Source organism: Callospermophilus lateralis, chromosome 10 (assembly GCF_048772815.1).
Source record: "Callospermophilus lateralis isolate mCalLat2 chromosome 10, mCalLat2.hap1, whole genome shotgun sequence".
Taxonomy (NCBI): domain Eukaryota; kingdom Metazoa; phylum Chordata; class Mammalia; order Rodentia; family Sciuridae; genus Callospermophilus; species Callospermophilus lateralis.
This window is the reverse complement of record NC_135314.1, coordinates 7,975,472-7,997,523: the sequence shown is the minus strand read 5'-3', so window position 1 is coordinate 7,997,523 and position 22,052 is coordinate 7,975,472. Positions and strand designations below refer to the sequence as shown.

The 22,052-nt window shown below is 47.5% G+C and overlaps 1 pseudogene; it reads right to left on the bottom strand.

Moving 5' to 3' along the window:
* Positions 1-775: 775 nt before the first annotated feature.
* LOC143408749 (heterogeneous nuclear ribonucleoprotein M pseudogene) lies at positions 776-14,790 on the bottom strand (annotated as a pseudogene).
* Positions 14,791-22,052: the final 7,262 nt, after the last annotated feature.

The window sequence follows — 22,052 nt, the reverse complement described above, 5'->3', positions numbered from 1 at the left end:
AGACCACATAGCCATCCTGAACCTGGGTGTACCTGCATGAAGGAAAACCCCCAGGACATCAAGGGAAGCCAGTCCAAATCCTTGCCACATCCATCCTGTTTTCCCTTCAGTAGTCAAAGAGAGAGGTGGGACTGGGTCGCCTAACCCCCAGGGGGCGCTCGAGACACAGCCTGTGAGAAGATCCTAATGAAGACCAGAAGCTAAGTGGGTATAAGCTGGGTGTCTGGAGAAAAGGCTCTCCCCCTTGACTGGCTCAAGCCCTTGCAGCTGGTGGTCCCAAAGGACAGTGTTGGAGAATGGGCATAGGGTAAAGGGAGGTGAGCCTATTTTTAAAAGTGGCCAACTTGAGAGGGCACATTTAAACTGAGACTTGACTGTGAGGAGAGATGAAGGTGGGCATTTCAGGCAGGAGAAACAACCGGAAACCCTGGGGTGGGAAGGCCTGGCCTGCCTGGGGAATGGACAGGCATACACCTGTGTGCCTAGAGCTGGGGAGCCTGGGGAGCCAGCAGGCAGGTGATGTGTGATAAGGATGGAAGAGGGTGGGGACTGGGAAGGAAGCCTGGCTGTAATCATAGTGCAAAGGAAGTCCACATCTTTGTTTTAGAAGGACCTCTCTGGAGCCTGTGAGGACAATGGCTACCCTGGTCAGGAGGCTACCCTTATGGTCCAGGCAGGGATGGGCACATTTGAGGGGCATTTTTGATGATCAGGACAACAGAGTGTGGTTATTTTGCTAGTGATGTGAACTTCTAGAGCTCTTATTAGGCGAGCCTTAGAGTTTGAGGTTCAGGGCCAGAGCAGCCAAGCCAATGGGACCAAGCATGTCTTCCCAGTTTCCCTGAAGAAGGGATGCGGGAAGGTGCAAAGGTTCTCTGCCACCAACAAATCCTTTTTCTAATGCAGGAGTACTGTTCCATCTCTGTTGCTTTGTCTCACTTATCCTCTCTTGAATCCTTCCAGTGACCAGGAGCTCACCACCAGTTGGGAAGCCAGCTCCATTTCCACTCAGCCCTCAGCAAGCAGTTCCTCTCTGTAGGGAGTCAAATCCTGGCTCTCCCTGTGTGCTCTGAGCCACACCACAGGCTGCTCCCTCCTCTCAGTATTTAAGATAATGTCACTTTCCGTTTGGGACTTTCTTTTCCAGGATGCACACCCCTCAGGAAGAGGGGGACCTCCAAACACACAATCTGCCAAACCACGGCACTTCCCCAGTGGAAGAAACCACTTCAGTGGCAAAGAACACAACAGCTCCATGGAGCAGCCTGGCCTCAGCAACAGAACAGGGTCTGTCTGGTTTCAGCTCTGGCCCCTGAGTCACTGGCTATTTTTTCTTCTCAGGCCAGAGCTGTGGATTAATCGGGGGCTCCTGTTTCCTGGCTGATGAACAGATGGAAGAAATACAACCCTGCCATCCAGAGACCTGTGTAAGACACAGGGTCTGCTGGGCATGGACCCAAGCTCTGCTGGGTGGGGCCAGAAACCACCTCTGGTTCTCCCGAGTCCCAGGCATGGCAGAGCCCTGGCCTCACCCTCTGCCTGGCTTCTGGTGCTCTTCTGCTCAGAAGCGGAGCTGTGCAGTCAGAGTCCTGTGTTCCAGAGTAACATGGGGCATTCATTCTGTGTGCTTAGCTGAATGGAAGGATTGGAAGTGGAGCAGGGTCATGGTGCCCCACCAGCCTTTGGATGGGAAGGCAGTTTCTCTGAGTGTGTTCTCAGTCTTATTTCAGGGCTCAGGTCTTAGTGCTGTGGAATGGTTCAGTGGAGATTCTTGGGTGACCTGTGCAGAATCCAGAGTGTTCCATGGAGGACTTCAGCTATAGCTGGTAGTACAACAAGAGGAGACTGAGCTTGCCAACTCCCTGCCTGGCTTTGTCAGAGAAGTACTCTGGCTGCCATTGGCAGAAAGGGAGTAGTCTCAGGGCTCTGAGCACTGAACTGTCACTGAACAAGTGATGCCTGAGATGTCCCATGCCTCTGTGTGGCTTAGCTTTCTGGGGAGAGATCAGGGTAAGAATAGCCTTTCCTTCCTTGTGTTCCATGAGGGTGAAGTGACATGGTACTCAGCTGTCTTAGTTGGCTTGCTTTCCTACTAGGACAGGGTACCATAGCCTGGGTGGTTGATTGATTGATTTCTTACTATTCTGGAGGCTGGGAACTCCAAGGGGGAGTATCCTCCCCTGGTGAGGGCCTGCTTGCTGCATCATGCCATGGCACAGGGCATCATGTGGTGAGAAAGTGCACAAGAGAAAGATGAGAGCAGAAGGAGCCTGAGCTCCCCAGAGTTTACTGCGGACTCCTTTCCTGACCCTCCATGTGGAACACCTCTTAAAGGTCCCCTCCCAACACCATCATGATGGAGAGGACATTTCAGCCTGAGATTGGGAGGGAACATTCCAACCGAGCACCACCTGTCTCTGCAGTAAGTGCTCCTTACTGCTCCAAGCTAATCAGCACTTTGTTTTACTTCTAAAATTGAAAACATTGATAGGAAATCCAGGCATCATCTTGGTATCTCTCTCTCTCTCTCTCTTTTTTTTTAAAGAGAGAGAGAGAATTTTTTAATATTTATTTTTTAGTTTTCGGTGGACACAACATCTTTATTTTATTTTTTATGTGGTGCTGAGGATCGAACCAGCGCCCCGTGCATGCCAGGTGAGCACGCTACCACTTGAGCCACATCCCCAGCCCTTCTTGGTATCTCTTTGAGCTGGCTGTTAACCTGTGGAGGGTGGAAGTCCTAGAGGCATCCTTAGGTGTCCCTGCCCTAGCTTGGGACTCCACAGGTCACCAGCCACAGTCTCCAGGGATGCCTTCAAGCCTTCCCCTCCCAGCCCCCTGCTGATGGATGCCATCCCCAAGGGTGTTTCTAGAGCATAAGGCACTCCCCTCCCAGCAGGGCGTCACCACCAGCACCAGCCTGTAAATTTGGGCAGGGACTGGACCTCGTTCTTTATTGTGGTAACATGTATATGACAAAATCTGGCCATCTTAAACCATTTTAAGTATATAAACAATGCCATTCATGATACGATGTTGTGGCACTGCCACTGTCCATCTCCAGATCTTCATCCTCATCCCCGATAGAAGCTCTGTGTCCATGAAGCTGTGGTTCCCTTCTGTCATGGGCATCCTCTCTCTCTGGGTCTCGATGAGTTTGCCTGTTCTAGATACTTCCTTTAAGTGGAATCATATGTTATCAGTCCTTTATCTGCCTTGTTTCCCTCAACATGGAGGCTTGTATTGGCACCGTTTCTCTGGACAAGTAACTGCCCTGTGTGGCTACACCACACTCTGTGTACTCATTCATGTTGATGGGCACTGGGTGGTATCCACTGGGGCTATTGTGAACAGTGTTGTACAAGTGTCTGTTTGAGTTCCTGTTTTCAGTTCTTAAGGGTGTCTGCCTAGGAGTGGGATTGCTGTGACAGTTGGCTTAGGGGTTGAATTATGTACACCCCCCCCCCAAAAAAAAAAAGATACATTGAGACCCCAGCCAGTACTTTAATCTGTAACATTATTTAGAAATAGGGTCTGTATAGAAGGACTCAGAGGGTGGACCCTAATGCAGTGTAACTAGTATCTTTATAGAAAAGTGAAACCTGGACAGAGACAGTAGGCATAGAGGAAGGACAGGGTGAGCGCAAGGAGTTGGCCGTCTACAATCAGGGAATATTTGTGTTCCCAGAAGCTGGCAGAGAGGCCCAAACTGACCCTTCCCCCATAGAAGGACCCAGGCTGCCAACACCTTGATTGGGACTTTCAGCCTCCAGAGCTGTGAGATAAGGAGCCACCAGTTTGTGGTAGTTAGTTGTGGCAGACCTGAGAAGCCAGTACGTGCTGTGATTCTGTGTTGAGCCAAGCTGTTGTCCTCAGTGGCTGCACCACTTTCCATCCCTCCAGCAGCGTCCGGGAACTCCAGCCTCTCAGCTGACTTGTAAACACTTCTGCTCTTTCTTTTTTCAAACCACGATGGTTTGCACAGTGGTACCTCACTGGGATCTTGGTTTGCATTTCCCTAAGGAGGATCTTTTCACGTGCACATTGCAACTTCTGGCGTGCTCGTTAAATACATTTGGATTTATGAGTGAATGGGAATTTCTGCTCTGGAACTTCCCACCTGCGTTTGCTGTGTACACCAGTACCTTGGGGACGTCACAGAAGCCCCATTCAGTGGCTTCTCAGTGAGCTTAGAATTCCTTGTGCAGCCTTTGTGGTTGGCTCCCACAGTCCCTTCCACCTCATTTCTTACCATTTGCTTCTTGCTCACATTCAGAGTGGCCATCAATGTATTATCCAAACCAGGATGTCTTTGAGAGAGATGCTGGGACAACAGGATCTCCTGGGGGACTGTCCTGGGCACACCAGCGTAAAGGTCACCCTGCTCCATTTCGTCAGCCACACTGGCCTCTTGTGTGCCCTGGGATGCCAACTCTGTCCCCACATGGGTCTTTGCACAGGCTGGTGCCCACACCTGGGTCCCTTTTCTCTTGCTTTCCTTCTGACGAGCTCTTCCTGGCCTTCCGGTCTCAGCTCAGTATCTCCCTCTCCACCAAGGATCTTCCAGTCACTCTCTCCACTACTACGGGATCATTTTCTTCACAGCATTGATCACAACTTGCACTTATAAATTCATTTCCTTGCATGATTACTCTAGACTGTGTTTATTTTTTTATTTGAAAAGAAATAGAACCAACCTGTTGCACGATGCCCTGCAAAATCCAGACAGTGAATGACTAGCTGCTGGATGAATGAGTTAGCCGTTAAGAAAAGCTCTGTGGTGCGACTGTGAAATGACAGGTGGGAAATAATAAAAACCTGGTGGAAGGCGTGCTTCTGCGAAGAGTGGACTCAGTGCGTCGTCACACCTCGCACCAAGTGCGTGTTTCTCAAACTGCCCTTTCGGAGTTTTGTCGGAATTGTTGTGAACCCAGCTGTTTCCTTCTAAAGCTGTTATGAAGGGGTGTTTATACTTCCTTACTATAGCCACATACTGGTGCACCTACCCGTTCACCTTGGCTCCGCACCCGCCCACTGCATTCCTGCATGCCCATTACCCACCATCCACCATTCCAGGAACAGGCACTCACTTTTGGCCCTGCCATCTGCCCACCCACCCTTGAACTACCACCAGCCTATCCAGGAAGCCACCATCCACCCACCAACCATCCTTCTCCTATGCGTGCATCTGCTGCTTGGTGTGGACCTGGGCCCCTGTGGAACTGAACAGTGAACAGTGTTGTGGGATCCGCAGTTTGCTCGGGGCAGTTCCCATTTGAGATGTCCTAAAATGAAGGTCGCATGTGTTCAAAATGTGGCTCTGAGTGAGTCCACCAGATCCTGCTGATGTAGGGATGCAAGAAGACCCAGGCACAGGGGTGGGCGTGGCTATTCAGAGATCAGGTGCTTCAAATATCTGACCCAGAGATCTGTGCTTCAAATATCCTCCGCCAAGGGGAGAGCCAGCAGATGTCTGAAAGGGTGCTTGAAGCTGCCCACCCAACTTGCTTCTCTTCTTGCCACCAGAGGATGAAATAGGAAGGATTTGGAGCGTGAGAGCTGGCCAGGACTTCCCAGCTGCTCTGGCCAGTGCCTCGTTTACAGAGGAGGAGACCTGAGCCTGGCCTGCTGACCTGAGCATACTACTGTTGCCAGCATCCAGCCCAAGACTCAGGGACCAACATGGGGGATGTGAACTGCTGCCTTGTGAGCCTTCCCGTTCTGGTACCACTCCACTCTTTCAGACCAGAGAGAGTGCCATGCCTCCTTGCCATTTGGCTGGGAGTAGGCAGGGTTGTGGCCTTTAGTCTGTAAGGCAGGGATATGGACATCTTGGGAGTGAGTCTGTCAGTGCCTGCCAACCCTCCATGGTGCCCACACAACCCATCAGAGCCCATGGCATGTGAGTGCTGTCTGTTGTTTCAGCTTCCACTGGCTTCCATCTTATCCCTGGGTATCCCCTTCTGGAACAGTCCATGCTTAAATAGGTCCGGAGCTCTGGTCCAGGGAAAAGAGGTTTCCAAGAGTAAGACAGATGGTTTAAGGGCTACTAACAGAAAGTAGCCCTGGGTCAGATAGTTGAAGCACCTGAGCTCACTAGCACCTTCCAGGGTGTCTTGTAGAGACTTGTGCTTGCAGAGAGCTGGGGCTGTGCATGCTGTTCCTCTTCTTGCCTGAAAGACTCACTCTTTCCCAGTTCAAAAGTGCACCTCAAAAGAGAGATTACTTTATTGACTCCCTGGCAAGAGCATTTCCTGCCCCAGACCCCTTCTATGTCTCCCATATCCTGCTATGGATTTGGCCTTTCACAGGATTATTTATTTAGTCCATTTAAAAAAATTGTACCTTTGGAGATAAAAAGAGGGGCAAAGAAAGGAAATAACAGTGGAAATACAAAAAACCAAAAGTCAGCACTAAAAGTCAATAAAATGGCTATTCGAAAGGTTTCTCCTTTTGTTTTCCTTGTAATGGATTGAGAAGCCCTCTTGGCAGTGCTAATGCTCAGTGGGAAAAGTGTTGTTCCAAGTGGGCCCTGTTTGCAACCATCTGCGGAAGTCTGCTGCTCTCCCAGGTACCTGGAGTTTCTGGTCCAGCCGTCACTGAGGGTCCCCTCTCTTTGTCTGCCCTTGGTGCTTCACTCTCCAGCCTGGGGGCAGAGGCAGAATCAATTGTTGGATGGTGAGACTGATGAATTTTCTTTTTTCCTTTTAAAATTCACTCTTCGGGGGACTGGGGAATATAGCGCAGTTGGTAGAGTGCTTGCCTTGCGTGCACAAGGCCCTGGGTTCAATCCCTAGTACAAAAAAATAAAAATAAAAAATAAATAAATAAATTCGCTCTCCCAGGTTAAGGGAACAAGAGGTTCCCCGCAGCTTGCTGAACTCAGGGAGCTTTTAGAAGTCTGCAGGTAAATTCTAATTTAGGAGGAGCTGGAAAGTAGAGCGGAAACTGTAACGTAAGGACAGCTAGTGTGGATCTCTTGACAAATGGTAAATGATCAGGTAAATGTCAAATTGTGCCTCAAAAAAAGGTGCCCTGTAACAGAGCAGGGAGGAAGAGCATGAGAAGAAGATCACCATTAAACAGGGACGAGAGGTGGGAGGGAAAGGGAGAGAGAAGGGAAATTGCATGGAAATGGAAGGAGACCCTCATTGTTATATAAAATTACATATAAGAGGAAGTGAGGGGAAAGGGAAAAAAAAAACAAGGGAGAGAAATGAATTACAGTAGATGGGGTAGAGAGAAGATGAGAGGGGAGGGGAGGGGAGGGAGGATAGTAGGGGATAGGAAAGGCAGCAGAATACAACAGACACTAGTATGGCAGTATGTAAAAACATGGATGTGTAACCGATGTGATTCTGCAATCTGTATATGGGGTAAAAATGAGAGTTCATAACCTACTTGAATAAAATGTATGAAATATGATATGTCAAGAGCTTTGTAATGTTTTGAACAACTAATAAAAAAAAGTTACATAAAAATGGTGCCCTGCTACATATATAAAGGTGCATTCCAAAGAGTTGAAGGATTTAAACATAAAAATAGGACTAGGAGTGTAGCTCAGTAGTACAGCACTTGACCAGCATGTGTGAGGCCCAGGATTTGATCCCCAGCACCATAAAAAAAGCAAATGAAAACCAAACTTAACAAACCACTTCATATGTGTTGCCTCATAGTCACAAGGTGATCACACACTTCCAGCATCAAAAATGTGTTTCAGGCATTTTTTAAAAGCTGCCAAATAAATTTCTGGAAGCCTTCACAAGTCCATTAGCCAAAATCTACTTGTCAGAAAGACTAAAGAAATATAAATGCCTTTATCTGCCTCCAAACATGGATGGCTACCCTGAAACAAAATTGAAGGTGTGGCAGAAAGAATGAGAACGAACAACAGGTACATGATTATTAGCGTCTGCTATACTTTGGAGCTAGAATGTCCCCACAGGCCCATGTCTTAAAGGCCTAGTTCCCAGGGTGGTGCTATGGTGAGGTGGCCGTTTTGATGAAGGGCTCGCTGAGAGGTATTAGCTCACTGGGCGTGTACACTCAAAGAAGATTGTGTGACCCAACCTCCTCCTCCTTCCTATCCCTCTGTCTTTTTTTGAGGTGAGCAGTTCTGCTGCACCATGCACCCCCTGCTCTGACATGCTGCTTGGCTGCACGCCCAAAAGCAATGGGGCCAACACACTATGGACGGAAATGTTTGAAACTGAGCCAGAACAAACCTCTCTTTGTAAATCACCTCAGGTGTTTTGTTATAGTAATGGAAAGGTAACTGAGCCATTCTTTTAAGAAGTGAGGGGAAGAGGGAAATGAGGAACACCTGGGTTCTAGGCCCAAGAGCCTGGGAAGAGGCAACATCTGCCGAGTTTGGGGAGACTTTGGGGTGAGGGATCCAAACTTCTCTTTAAGCTCTGTTCAGTTGGAGTAGAGCAATCAAGGAGGCAGTGGAATAGCAGAACCAGAGCTCCAGCAGCATGTGAATGAGAATTCAAATTTATGGGCTGGTTGAAACCACCAGGCAGAGAAGAGAAGAAAGTCCAGAACAGAGGCCTGGGTCTGAAGGGGAGAAGATGGGAGACTGCACCAAGCATGCAGTGTCTCTGGGCTGGAAGCTCTCCAAGATGAAGGAGGTTGGTGCATGGCATGCCTGGAGAGGCCAGAAAACCAACCATTGGCCAAGGATGGGCCACTAGTGAGCCTGGTAATGGCTTCCAAAGGCTGTCTAGTGGACTTCACATGCTGTTTAACCCCAGCCTTAATAGTAGATGACACGCCACATTTCTTTCTCTCTCTCTTTTTTTTTTTTTAACGTGAAGACGATGCTGCCGTAAATACCTTGTGCCTACTATTTTGCCGACATGCCAAAGCATTTTGGACAAGGCCTAGGAACTGTGGCATTGGAAGGTGCACAGATGTTAAGTTGTGATCCTGTTGTCACCAAACACCTACTAAACTGTGACAGGGATTTACAGTCCCACCAGCAGCACAGGTGAGGTCAGTTAAATAGAAAGTTAAGTCTTTGGTAATCTGGTAGTTGAAAAATATTATTGTTTTCCTTTGAATTCCTTGAATTCCTCCTGTCCCTGTTGTCTGTTTACCCATTTTCTTTTCAGTTGTTCTTTTCTCTTGTTGATTCATCAGCACTCTGTATATATGAGTTATATTTGTTTTCCTAGTATATGGACTATTTGGGGGGTTTGTACTTTCTCCCCCCCCAACTTTAAAGTCTGTATTTAGTACAAAACTGAATTTCTTGTTTTTTTCCCTTTCTGCTTAGAAAGGCCTACATTGCCACCCCCGTTATAAAAATATTCACTCCTTTTCTTCTAGGTTTTACAGTTTCTTTATAAGAGCCAATCACTGATGTATGTGGAATTCTTTAGGTGCAGGAGTGAGGCTGAAACCCAAGCTTCATTTTCCAAATGGTTAGCCAGCTGTTTCAACACCATTTCTTGAGCAATTTATTCCTCTAGTTAATTCAAGATGCCACCTCCATTATTTGCTACATTTCCCTATATTGGGGAGTCTGTTTTTATAGTCACTTGTTCCATGAACCATCTGTGAATTCCCCAATGCCGTGGCAGTGCCGCTGTTTGAATCACTGCAGGTTTCTGTGCCTTTCTGCCGGCCACTGGGGAGGATCCATCTACCCCGGCTCGGGTGCAGGGATGTATTGAATGAGGAGCCCGGGGAGGGGGTCAATGCTAGCACTGCCCAGGACGGTTTCTTTTTCCCTCTTTGGACCTTACTCTCACCTGGGCCAAAGTTGCCAGGCCTGTCTCTCCCAGGTTTGTCTCAGGCTTCTCTGACTCCTGCACAAGCCCAGTTGCCTCTCACTGGCCCTGATGGGGCCTCAGGCACAGCCTGGTCAATGTGGTGGTGGGGTCACTGCACCTAGGGTTCTTGGGCTGGGAGAGGGGAGGATAAGGTTCCACAGAGGAAATGTGGGAATGCCACCAGAACAGAGGGGCAAGTCAGGGTGAGCGGGGCTGGTGGCCAGAACACAAGCTGTCTTCTGCACACGAGCCACAAGCCGGCTTAAGACCCAGAGTGCCACATGTCACCTCATGTTTCTCTTCATTTCCTGAAATTCCCTGACTAAAATGTTGATTCTTTTTTTTTCTCTAAATATTTATTTTTTAGTTGTAGTTGGACACAATACCTTTATTTATTTTTATGTGGTGCTGAGGATCGAACCCAGGACCTTGCATGTGCTAGACGAGTGCTCTACCGCCAAGCCACAACCCCAGCCCCTAATATGTTGATTCTTATGTTTGAATTTCAAAAATAATATTTTTAAGCTCTCCCCATCCCCCCAAAATAGGTTAAAGCTTTTATTAGATTGCACTGGACTTTAGGTCTCTCTGGGGAGAAGGGGCACTCAGCACCCTGAGTTGTCCTAGGTGAGCCCAGGGGTGCTTCTCTTCTCTCCGGCTTTACTGGTTCCTCTCAGGAGCGCTGAAGAGTCTTCATGAAGGTCCTGTGTATTCCTCAAGCTTATTCCTTGGGCGATTGATCGATTGATTGTGGTGCTCGTGGTTGAACCCAGCGCCTGGTGGATGGTAGGCAAGCACTCCAGCACTGAGTCACACCCCCAGACCCTTCCTTGGGCTTTAAAAAATTTAATAGGCTGTGTTTATTAGAGCAGTTTTAGGTTTACGGAATATTTGAGCAAAAAGTAGAGAGTTCCCGTAACTCCTCGCCTGTCCCCTCCTGCCCAGTTTTCCTGTCATTGACCTCTTGCGTTGATGTGGTGCATTGGTTACAATCAAATCAACGTCAGCACGTTAGTCATTAGTGCCTAGTTTACACTAGGGTTCATTCTGTGTTGTACATCCTAGGGGCTTTGACATGTATGATGGCAGGGAGCCACTGCTGCAGGGTCGGGTGGAAGAGTCGGAATTGTTTCTCAGCCCCCCAAATCCCCGACTCCATTTGTTTGTCCTTCCTTCCACTGATCTGCTGACCCACGGACCCACTGGTCTTGTGGCTATCTCCGTATTTTTCCCTTTTCTAGTGTATCACGTGGTTGGAATCGGACAGTATGTGGCCTTTTCAGATTGTCCTCTTTCACTTAGCAGTTTGCATTTATATGTCCTTCCTTCTTTTTGTGGCTTGACAGGTCATTTCTTTTTATCACTGAATAATATTCCATCTGTGCATTCGAATGGGATTTAAAATGTATTTTTTGGGATTTTAAAATGTATTTTGAGTTGATATAAAATACATTTTCAGCAATGATTTTTAAGTTGCCGTGTGCTACTTGTTCACTGTTGTCTCGTAGCTCCGGACTCACACTTCTATATCTGGGATGCCAAGGCTGCCTCTCCAAGCCACCTTGCTCTTTGGGAAGCTGGCTGTGCGTTAGGCTCCACCCATACCACTCAGGTGACCGCCACACTCCCTGAGCCTCCTGGTGCCTCCAGTGCCAGGGGTCCCAGCTCCAGCCAGACACACCTTCCCCTCAGGTGTGGCCCAGCTCCACAGACCTGGCGCTAAGCTTCCCACCTCTTGCTCTGCTTCCCCGTCCTTCAGGTGACAACTGCTTCCCGCCTGAGTGGCCCTCTATGAATTTCCCTTTGTGCGCTAACAAGTGTCCACAAACAGAGTGGCTTCAAACAGCACCGCGTTACTCTCTCACCATGGTGGAGGCTGGAAGTCCAACCCTGTGTCGCAGGACTGAGATCAAGGAGTGGCAGCCCTCCGCTCCCCCTGGCTGCGGGGAGGATCTGCTTCTTTGGGTCTCCCAGCTGCTGTCCTTGGTTCCTGGACCCTGCTGCACCTTCATGGCCAGCCGCACAGCGGAGGCCTTCTCAGCTGCTCCCTCTCTAGTTCCGCTGCTCCCGTCTCCTTCCTCCACTTGGGACCCTTGGGGTGACATGGGTGGACTTGGGTAACCCAGAAGACCTCCTTGCCTTTTGAGGCCTTAGGATCCACTGATCATTTCCTTCACTCCACCTGCCACCTCAGTTCCCTGACTGAACCCTCATGTTCTTTAGGGGCTCTGGGCACTACTGGTGGGCATCCTTGAGGGTCTTTCTTTTGCCCGTCACAGTCCCCTTTCCTCACCTGTACTCTGTTTCATGAATGCCCTGTATTAACTATTCTGCATCGTGACTAACGCAGTTTACCTAACTGGATCCCATCCGAGCCTGATACGGTAGTCATTGCTTGTTACATGAAAGCTTTTTTGTTTATTTTTTAACCGTGGATTTAACTAAGGGCACTTTACCACTGAGCTACAGCTCTAACCCTTTTTATTTTTTTATTTTGTGACATGGTCTTGCTCAGTTGCTGAGGGCCTCAATAAGTTGCTGAGGCTGGCCTTGAATTCATGATCCTCCTGCCTCAGCCTTCCAAGTCTCTGGGAATGGCAGGTGTGCACCATAGCATCTGGCAATATGAAAGCTTTTTAAGCACCTGTCTGTCTACCTTACCTACCTATGGTCTCTCCTATCTATCTATCTTGTCTGTCTGCTTATCTATCTATTCTTTAATCAGTCATTTTTATTGAACTAGATTTTTCTGGGCATGCAGTCATAGCATGAGAAAATAAATATAATTTCCCCTCTTGATTTCAACCACTTATTTTCCTTATCTTGTTCATTTTATAGTCCGACTCTTCCAGGATATTGCTCAACAACAGAGTAGACATGATCTTGATTGATTTTATTTTTTTAATTTTTATTTATTTTTTTCAGGAACTGGTATTTATTATCAAAGTCATATTCGATGTCAACAAGATGCCACAACTATATAAAAAATTGTGCACATTGCGACTCAATGCAAACAGTCAAATGGAACCCCAGTCAATAAAAAAAGTAATTCAAATTACCCCAAAAAGCAACTGAATTTTTTAAACATCAAATCACTGTCATTAGTCCCTAGCCAACAAATTAAATTTGTTAAATTAGCCAACAAACTAAAATGGTTAACAAGAAGAAATACAAATTCAGGTCTGGAATTGAGGTTTAAAAAAGGCAACTGCTTAAGCATTTCTATTCAAACATCTATCTCTCAGCCACTCAGCTTCATGCCATTCATCATCTGGCAGGCTCTCTCAGCCACCTCTGGCAACTCAAACTTAACCACAGGGCACCTCTTGGACTTCCCATTCTCCATCTTGATGTCGGTGTACAGCAGTGGCCACATTCGTTGAATTTGTCCTTTAGCATCTTCCATGTAAAATCAAATGGGAGTTTTCTCACAAATATCTGGCAGGCCTTTCTGGCCACCCCAGGAGCATGGCTTGCAAAGCTTCCTCCAAAGTTGCCACATTCATCTCAATGGCACAATCGAAGCTGGCACCACCACCACCACCCATGGCAAGGCCCATGCGCTCAATGCCAGCGCCCAGGACTGGGCCCATCGCTGGGCCCATGGGCTCCAGGCTGTTGGCCCATTCTCTCCAGGCCCATGTGCTCTAGATTATTGGCTTCCATGAGCTCCAGGCCCATACGCTCCAGGTTGTTGGTGCCATTGCTCCAGGCCGGTGGCCATGCGATCCATCACGGGGCCCATGAGCTCAAGTCACCCCCCCCATACCTGTGGGCACCTTGCGCTCCATGCTCAGGCCCATGCACTCAATTGTGTGGCCCGCACGGTGGATGGGCACGGCCATGCGCTCCAGGCCGAAACCCATGCCGGCACCCATGCACTCGACGCCAGAGCCAATGTGCTCCATGATCTGGCCCATACGCTTGATGCCGTAATCCATGTGCTCAACGGAGCCCATGCGGTCCATTACCAGGCCCATGTGCTCGATTTCGGAGCCCACTCGATCCATGCCATGACCCAGGCCTGTGCCCATGTGCTCCATGCCAGCACCCCCAATGTGGTCAATGCCAGGGCCTATCCTTTTGATCCCAGGGACATTGCCTCCATCTTCACCATTTATTCGGCCCATGTTCATCCCAGATCCAAATCGCCCCATGTTTCCCATACCACCACCAAAGGGTCCCTCCATGCCTCCCATTTTATTTATCCAAATCCTATGCCTTCCATTCCCATTCCTGAAGGCCCTGTTTCCCATTCCAATGCCTTTGTTCAGGTGATTGGCATCAACAGGCTGCCCTCCTGGTCCTAATCCCATGCCAGTACCATCAAGTCCATGGGGAAGTTGCTGTGGACGTTCAGGAGGGGAAAAGTCTCCCTTTGGTAAGGCCCTCTTATCTCATCCATTTTGACTGCATTGGTCTATCAAATAGCAGTTGGGGGGTTGGGGTTGTAGCTCAGTGGTAGAGCGCTTGCCTAGCTCTTGTGAGGCCCTGGGTTCGATCCTCAGCTCCACATAAAAGTAAATAAATAAAATAAAGGTTAAAAAAAAGCTTTAAAAAAATAGCAGTTGGCTGTTAAACATAGATATAGCTTGCACAGCTTCGGTGGACTGTTCAAACGTCACTGTGCCTATTGCACGACTTTTCCATCTTTATCCTCCAGAATGTCTGCTCGAACCACCACACCCAGCCATACTAAAAACTTCCTTCAGTTTCTTCCAGCCAACTTTATAATCCAGATTTGCTACAAATACTGTGCTTCCAAGTCTTCCACCTGTAATGGGTGGATCATCTCATTTGGGATGTTAGGATTATTTAGGATATTGGGTGGGACATTAGTCATTCCTGGGCCACCTGGTCCCACACCACCTTTCACATGGCTCCCCTGCCGTGTTCAGCCTCAGGATCTTCTTTGACTTTCAGTGGCCTTACACTCAGACTGTGCTTGTTTAGAACTTCAGCAGCTTTTTTCGTACTCTCTTCCATCTTGAATTCAACAATGGCACATCCCCTTGACTTTCCTTCAGCGTCCATTAAGAGCTCCACCTATGTTACCTCACCAACTTTTTCTTTAACCAGGTCTTTAAGTGACTGCCTTTTCACATCAAAAGGCAGGATTGTGAGGAAGGCTCTGTATCTTTCAGTTGGATTTGCATATGGCTCAAAGGGATTGCCTCCTCTTTTTAGGTTTGTCTCCCTTCCCCTTTCATTCTGAGTAGGTCCTTCTCCTTCACCCTTCCTGCCCGGAGCCCCGCTGCCCCTGGGCACACTGGGCCACCACTCTCCTACTGCATTTTGGGCTCTGTCGCTGCCACCTCTGCTGCCACTTCGATCCCTGCCGCCATTTTCTCCGTCTGGGCTTTGTGTTTGATTGGTTTTAATGTGTGTGTAAGTGTCCACACATGTCCATACAGTATGTTATCATTTTAAAGAAATTTCACCACATTGTATTCTACTTAAAAGCATCTTTCCAGTTTTTAAAACATTTTTATTTATTTATTTTTATTTTTGGTAGTATTGGAGATTGAAACCAGGGCCTTGCACATGCTAGGCAAGCCCTCCACCACTGAGCCACATTCCTGAGACAAGGTCTTGCTCAGTTGCTGAGGCTATCCTCAAACTTTTGATGCTCCTGCCTCAGGCTCCCAAGCTGCTGGGTTGCAGATGTGTGCTACTGCATCTGATAGCACCTGCCTTCTGAAAGTTGAAAAACTTGCCATCCAATCAGCTTGGGAATAGTCACTGTCACCTTTTCCAGTGTTTACCAAGACCTGCTAGTTTTTTTTGTCTCTTCCTTGGCAGTTTTAGTAACTAAGAGAGACTTTCTTACAAGATCCTTAACTAGCAGAGTTGCCTAAGCATTGTCTTGCGATTATTTCGGTGCTTAATCCTAGTTTTATGTATTTGTGTTCCCCCATTCCCTTACCTTTAGAAAAAGGATCAAGCTTGTTTGTGGCCGGTTTTTCAATAAGAAAATAAATCCTGAATTCATTATCAGTTCTTGCTGTGTTTCCCCCTTCTGTCTTCTTTAAGTTCTGTACTAATTTTTCCAAGTTTCCCCCAAAATGCTTGATTAGTTTTTGCATTCCACCAAGTGTTCGAGGATGTGATGATTATTTTGCCCTCAGCTCTGCCCCTCTCCCGTGGGGTTCTGACACGTAATATCCTCATTATTGTAATTTCCTAGAGGGGTTGAAGTCGTCCTTGGATTTCCTCTTTAAAATAAGGAAAAACAAGATTTTTTTTACATTTCCAATAGGTTGACTATTAATGTTTTTGCTTCGACTTTATTAATTTTAGTTTTATTACAGGTTGAGAATGTGGCTTGTATTTCACTTCTAAGAATTCACTGAGGTTTTCCTCCCAATCCCACATATCGTAAAACTGTAAGTCTTTTGCTGCTTTTAAAAAGACAGTGCACTGTATTTTCTCTCTCTTTTCAGGGCATAGGATTAGATATACATGTAGGTGCTCAGTCTTGGTTAGCCTGTTGTTCAGACCATCTTGCTTGATGATTAGGTCTGAAGGAATTGAGTTTATATATCTTGCTATTAATGTGTTTCTGTCATTTATTCTGGTTCCTGAGAAATAGTGTTTTCCTGTGAATGATAAAGTTTATCAGAACAAGTGACTCTTGTATATAACCTGAGGGGTTTTCCTTGAAGCCAGCTTCCTTGGAGATGAATATCACTTACTTTGTTTTCTTTGGATTTAGGTACCATCATTTTGCCTCTAATTTTGCTTTAATTTGACTTTCAGCTTTTCTAAATTTTTTTTACTGTTTTTTTTTCAGCTTTTCTAACTTGCTTTTAATAAATAAGTATGTATTTAGATTTTGGTTTTTTTTTCAATACACTATGCACATTTTTGGCTTTTATTAAGTTTGTCTGACTGTATTACTGGACTGCCTTTATCAGGAAGGGAAGCGGGTGAGTCTGTCTTTTTAATACTTTCTTGCTGTATCTTTGGTTTCCCCCTTTTCTAATGTTGACTTCTTTTCCCTTGAGTCAGGGTGACCTGCAGCCCCCGGCCTTGGACTAGTAATTACTCTGCAACTTTCAGTAGTGTGCTGAGTGTGTCTCTCACGGTCTACCAATTTCGAGGGCATAACTAGCCCTCTCTGTTTTCTCATATAAAAGATGAGAAAATTAGTCCAAGGAGAACCTGTTCCCCTCTCCCTCAATTGTCTTTGCTTCTCCTGGAGTTTTGTCCTACTCTATGTCATTACCAATTAAAAACAATTAAATGCTCCTCTCTTTCCCAGGAATTATATTGATCATAGCCTTAGAATTTAATTTCTGCATTATTTAGGTGTCACTATTATGTAACAAGTTCAATGTTCAATGATGATTATTCACTGTATGACTTCCTCACTTCTGAGTTATTTATTTTAATTTCAAAAGATTCCATCTTCAAGTAGATTTTTCTAATTATATTGCAGCTGCACATATATAAATGTGGAGTTTGGAAGTTTATGTAGACACACACACACACAGAGCCACACCCCTGTGAAACCATCATACTATAAAGATAACAAACATTTCCACCCAAGGAAGAGCAATTCTCAATATGGGGGACAGACAGACCAAATAACTAAGGTACAGCTAGTTTGTAGCCCTAAAAAATATGGTGGAGAAAATTGAATAGGAAAAAAGTTAAACTGTATAATAAAAATGGAACTTCTGGAAATAAAGGAAGGCATACACTTGTTCATCAAAGGAGTTCTTTATTATTCAGGACAAAAATGAGGAACTATAAACTCTGAGTAAAACTATTGCAAGACAAGGTTAAAAGGAATATGGTTGAAATTGATTGTCTGCTAGGGAAACACTAGTCTGACTTCAGAGTTCTTAGCCATTTTAAAAGGAAGAAGAAAATGGGACAATGTCTGTTGAGGGCTTTGATTGAGGGGTGCTATCTCATCCAGCTTTCTATACCCAGCCAAGTTATTACTCATGTGACAAGTCAACAGAAAGACATTATCGTATAGCCAGGAATTAGTGACCTCCATCCTTCATTTGGTCTTCTCTAAGGATACTGACTACAACTAACATCAGGCAGAAGGTGAAAGACCAAGTTTTCCCCCAGATTTGCAATATACATGCTCCCTTCCAACACTTCCATCCAGCAGGGTTAAAAGGTAACGGATCTCACAATAGGCAAGAAAAATGAACACAGGCATAACACATGAGAAGTGACAAAGTGAAATCATTCCTGTTTGCATTGTCTAGAGCTCTATACAAATGGAGCGGCACAGTGTTACCTGGGGTGGGGGAGAAAAGAGGGGTAGGTGGCAAAGGAGCCTGGCTCACTTTCAGAGGTGATGGAGACGTGGGGTGTCTGTTGGAATCTCTCTTCCTAGTGTGTCAGCTTTCTGTCACTGTAACTCGTCCCTGAGCTGATCAACCTAGAAACAGAGAAGGTTCATTTTGGCTCCTGGACTCCCAGTCTGGGGTCTGTTGGCCCAAGGTTCTTGGGCCCGTGGAGGCAGAAGCACATGGCAGGACAGATCCACTCATTTCATGGCGGGGGAGCAAAAAGGAGAAAGGGTTTGGGGTACCATTGTGTCCTCTTAGGGCAGGCCCCCCATGACCTAAAGACCCCCCAGTAGTCCCCCAGTTCTTAAGTACCGCCCCCACCCCCAGCACTAAGCTGAGGACTAACTGTAACTGTGGGCCTCTGAGGGACGTTCTAGAGTCAGCCATAGCACCTGCGTTCCTGAGCACTGTTTGAACCCCCCCTTAGCATTCGTTGTGGAAGGTGGGATGTGAATAGCGTGATTCTCTGTTTAGAGCATCAGTGGCTTGAACGGTTGCTTTAAGGTTCAGGGGAGGACAGGCCACTCTGGCCCTGTGGTCCCTCTGATTTTGTCAACTCCCTGGGAAAGCAGGTCGACCTCTTCTTGTTCTATCCACAGGGCTGACCCTTAGATTTCAGCTGGTTCTTGTGCAGTCTCTTTGGTGGGAAGTGGAGTTGGGGGGATGCCTTGCAGCGGGCACCAGGTGTCCATGGTTGAGCAGCAGGTGAATCTTCAGGTCGCCTAGGTAGAGGAGGAGGCCTCTCTGAGGAGCTGACATTTGAGCAGAAACCAAGTGAAGGAAGAAAGAACCATCTGATGCTCTAGGGAAAAGCTTAGCAGGTGGCGGGAACTGCAGAGAGGAGCCCCGAGCTGGGAGGGGTGCTGGGTGTGGGCGGCCTTTTCTTGGAGCCTTGTTGGTCCCAGTGGGAGGGCTGTTCTGAGGGAGCCCAGGCATGCCTGACTCTTTCCTAGGAGCTGTTTTGGGGTGGAGAGAGAGCCTTCAGAATTTCCTTCTCTCTCTTCTTTTTTCCTTTTCTTTGGCACTAGAGATTGAACCCACTGAGCCAATCCCCAGTCCTTTTTTTTTTTTAAATTTTGAGACAAGGTCTTATTAAGTCGCTTAGGGCCTCACTTAGTTGCCGAGGCTAGCTTCAAACTTGCGATGCTCCTGCCTCAGCTTCCTGAGTCGCTGGGATTCCAGGTGTGCACCACCATGGGTGGCTTCCTTCTCTTTCGTCCATGCCACTTGCTGTGCCCATAAGCTGACGCACTTGTGCTTGCTCCTGGTTGGTGCTTTCTCACCTGCCTCTGGCCAATGGTCTTGAAGGTTGTAATAAGGGGTTGGGCCCTGTCATAATTTCAGGCTAAATGGAGATTTCTTTTTCATAAACTCAGTTATCAATCACTGTTTCCCGGGTCCTGGCTTCTGAGTCTACGTGTGTCCCACGCTGTGCCAACCCAGTCACAGAGCTCAGAGTCTCCTCAGTTTCCCAGCAAACACTCCCCGTTGCCCACAGGTGTTGGTGGTTTTGCATCTTAACTGAAGGGTTTGGAGGGAGGCAGAGCAGGGGGTGTCTCTTGTCCTCCACTTTAGAAGTTTGGTGCTCAGGACCCCTGGGGGTGCCATCGCTTCTCTTCCTCCGTGAGTGGTCAGAGAGGAACAGTAGGGGTGTCCGGGTCCCCCTGCTGAGTCCCTCTGTTGCCTCCTCTGTCCTAGCTGCAGCCTCAGGCTGTGAGCTCCTTTTCTCCTCCTTGGTTACAGCCTTAGAAGACTCTTTAGTGTTACATTTAAAAAAATTAAGATGAAATTCACATAACACAGAGTTAGCCACTTTTAAACTGTGGTAAAATAAAATCAACCACATTAAAGCACACGGTTCAGTAGCATTTAATACATTTAATACATTCACAGTGTTCCACAACCACCACATCAATATAGTTCCAAAATATTTTGATCACCCCAAAAGAACCCCCCTGCTTATTAAGGATTCACTCCTCATTTCTCTCCCCCTGGGCCCTGGCAACCACCAATCTGATCAGGTGGATACAGCAGGGCACCAGGAGGTATATAACGAAGACCGGTACATGCTACAACATGGATGAATCTTAAAAACAGCATGCAATTTCACATGCACGACGTCATTCAATATGTGACCTTTTGTGTCTGGTTTCTATAACTTGGCACAATTTTTCCTTGGAGGTTCATCCACACGGTAGAAGTACCTGAATGTTTTATGTAGCTTGGGTTCCGTTGTCCTGAGACATCACATTTTGTTTCTCCATTTCTCTGTAGACGGACATACGGGCTGTTCCCACCTCTTGGCTGTTGTGATAACGCTGCTGTGGGTTCATCTACAGTGCATTCATATTCGAGTGCCTGCTCTCAGTCCTCTTGGATATATCCCCAGGAGTAGAACTGTGGGGTCATTATTGCGTTTGAATTAGGACTGTCTTCCTCGACACAGGTTGATAGAATCACCTCCTGTGGCTCCTAAGGTTCTTGTCGTCATTTCACGCTTGTCCAGTTCTCCTGCCTGGCCCGCTGGGTGTGCTCCATGGATCCCGCTGCCCGTGGACTGAAGGTGCACGCCTTGAGCGGCGCTGAGTTCTGTTTGACCTTGGCCCTCGCACACTGCTCTGGTTTTGTGGTTTGGTCTTTGGGGAGTGAATGAAGTCAGCAGCTGAAATGGAAAGAGGAAATAAGACCGGAAGATTGCTCCTCACGGTGGAGGGGCGGAGGCTGGGTGAACCTGTCATTCTTTCACTGCCATTGGAACTGGAACCAGCAGAGTAAGTTACGGCTGAGAACAGTGACCGACAGCAGCCTGGGCAGCAGGGAGGGAAGGTGAGTGGCCGTGAGTCTATGCAGAAGGGTCTGAGCTGAGTGTCCACTGCTGACCTAACCTTGAGCTTAAGCAGAGCAGTGCCCACTGGGTCTGGATGGACAGGGTGGCTAAGGAACTGGCTGCTCCTGGGGCTCCCAAGTCTCCTCCTTGTCCCACTGCCCTCCCTGCTGTGCTGTAATCTCCCCCAGACCCCAGTGACCCCCTGCGCTTTGAGTTAATTCCACTTGCTCTCCAAATGCAGCTTCTGGACTGAGGCCTCCCACGGGTGCCCTTCGGCTGTGCAGCTGCCAGGTGGTGTAAGACCTGTTACCTTGACCCCTGACAACCTTGGCACCTGACCCTGTTTCCCCTGTTGCGTCCTTTCCCCTCCACCCTCAGGCACTTGAACTTGCTGAGGCAGCACACGTTTGTTCCACAGCGCGGTCAAAGTGGACCTGTCTTCCCTGCTCGCCCCCAGGTACAATGCAGACCTAGAGTTTACTTGTCATTTACCCTGACCCTGCAGGTGCAGCAGAGGACGACCTGGGTGAAATCTCTCTGATGAAGGAGTCAGAAGAAAGTATGTCCAAGTCAGTAACAGTCACGTGCTCTGAGAAGTACTGGGAAGGGAGCGGAGAAGAGGCACCATATGATCTCGTGTTCTTCCCTTTCTGGATGTTTTTAATTTTTTCTTTTTTCTTTTGTACCAGGGATTGAACTCAGGGGCAGTGCTGCTTAACATTGAGACATGACCCCAGCCCTTTTTAACATTTTATTTAGAGGCAGGGTCTCACCGAGTTGCTTAGCACTTTTCTTCTGCCTCAGCCTCCCAAGCCACTGGAATTACAGGCATGTGCTACTGCACATGAATAAAGTCAGCAGCTGAAATGGAAAGAAGATGGGGTGTGTGTGTGTGCGAGCGTGCGCTACCAGGGATTAAACCAGGGTCTCACACATGCTGGGTGTGAGACCCTGAGCTACAACCCCAGCACTTTTTATTTTTATTTTGAGACAGGGTCTCTCTAAGTCACCGAGGCTGGCCTCCAGTTTGTGATTCTCCTGCTTCAGAGGCAGGGCTTTGGGCATGCGCCACCATGCCTGGCCTGATATCGGGAAACTTCTTGAGGATGTGTGTTCCTGATTAGAATC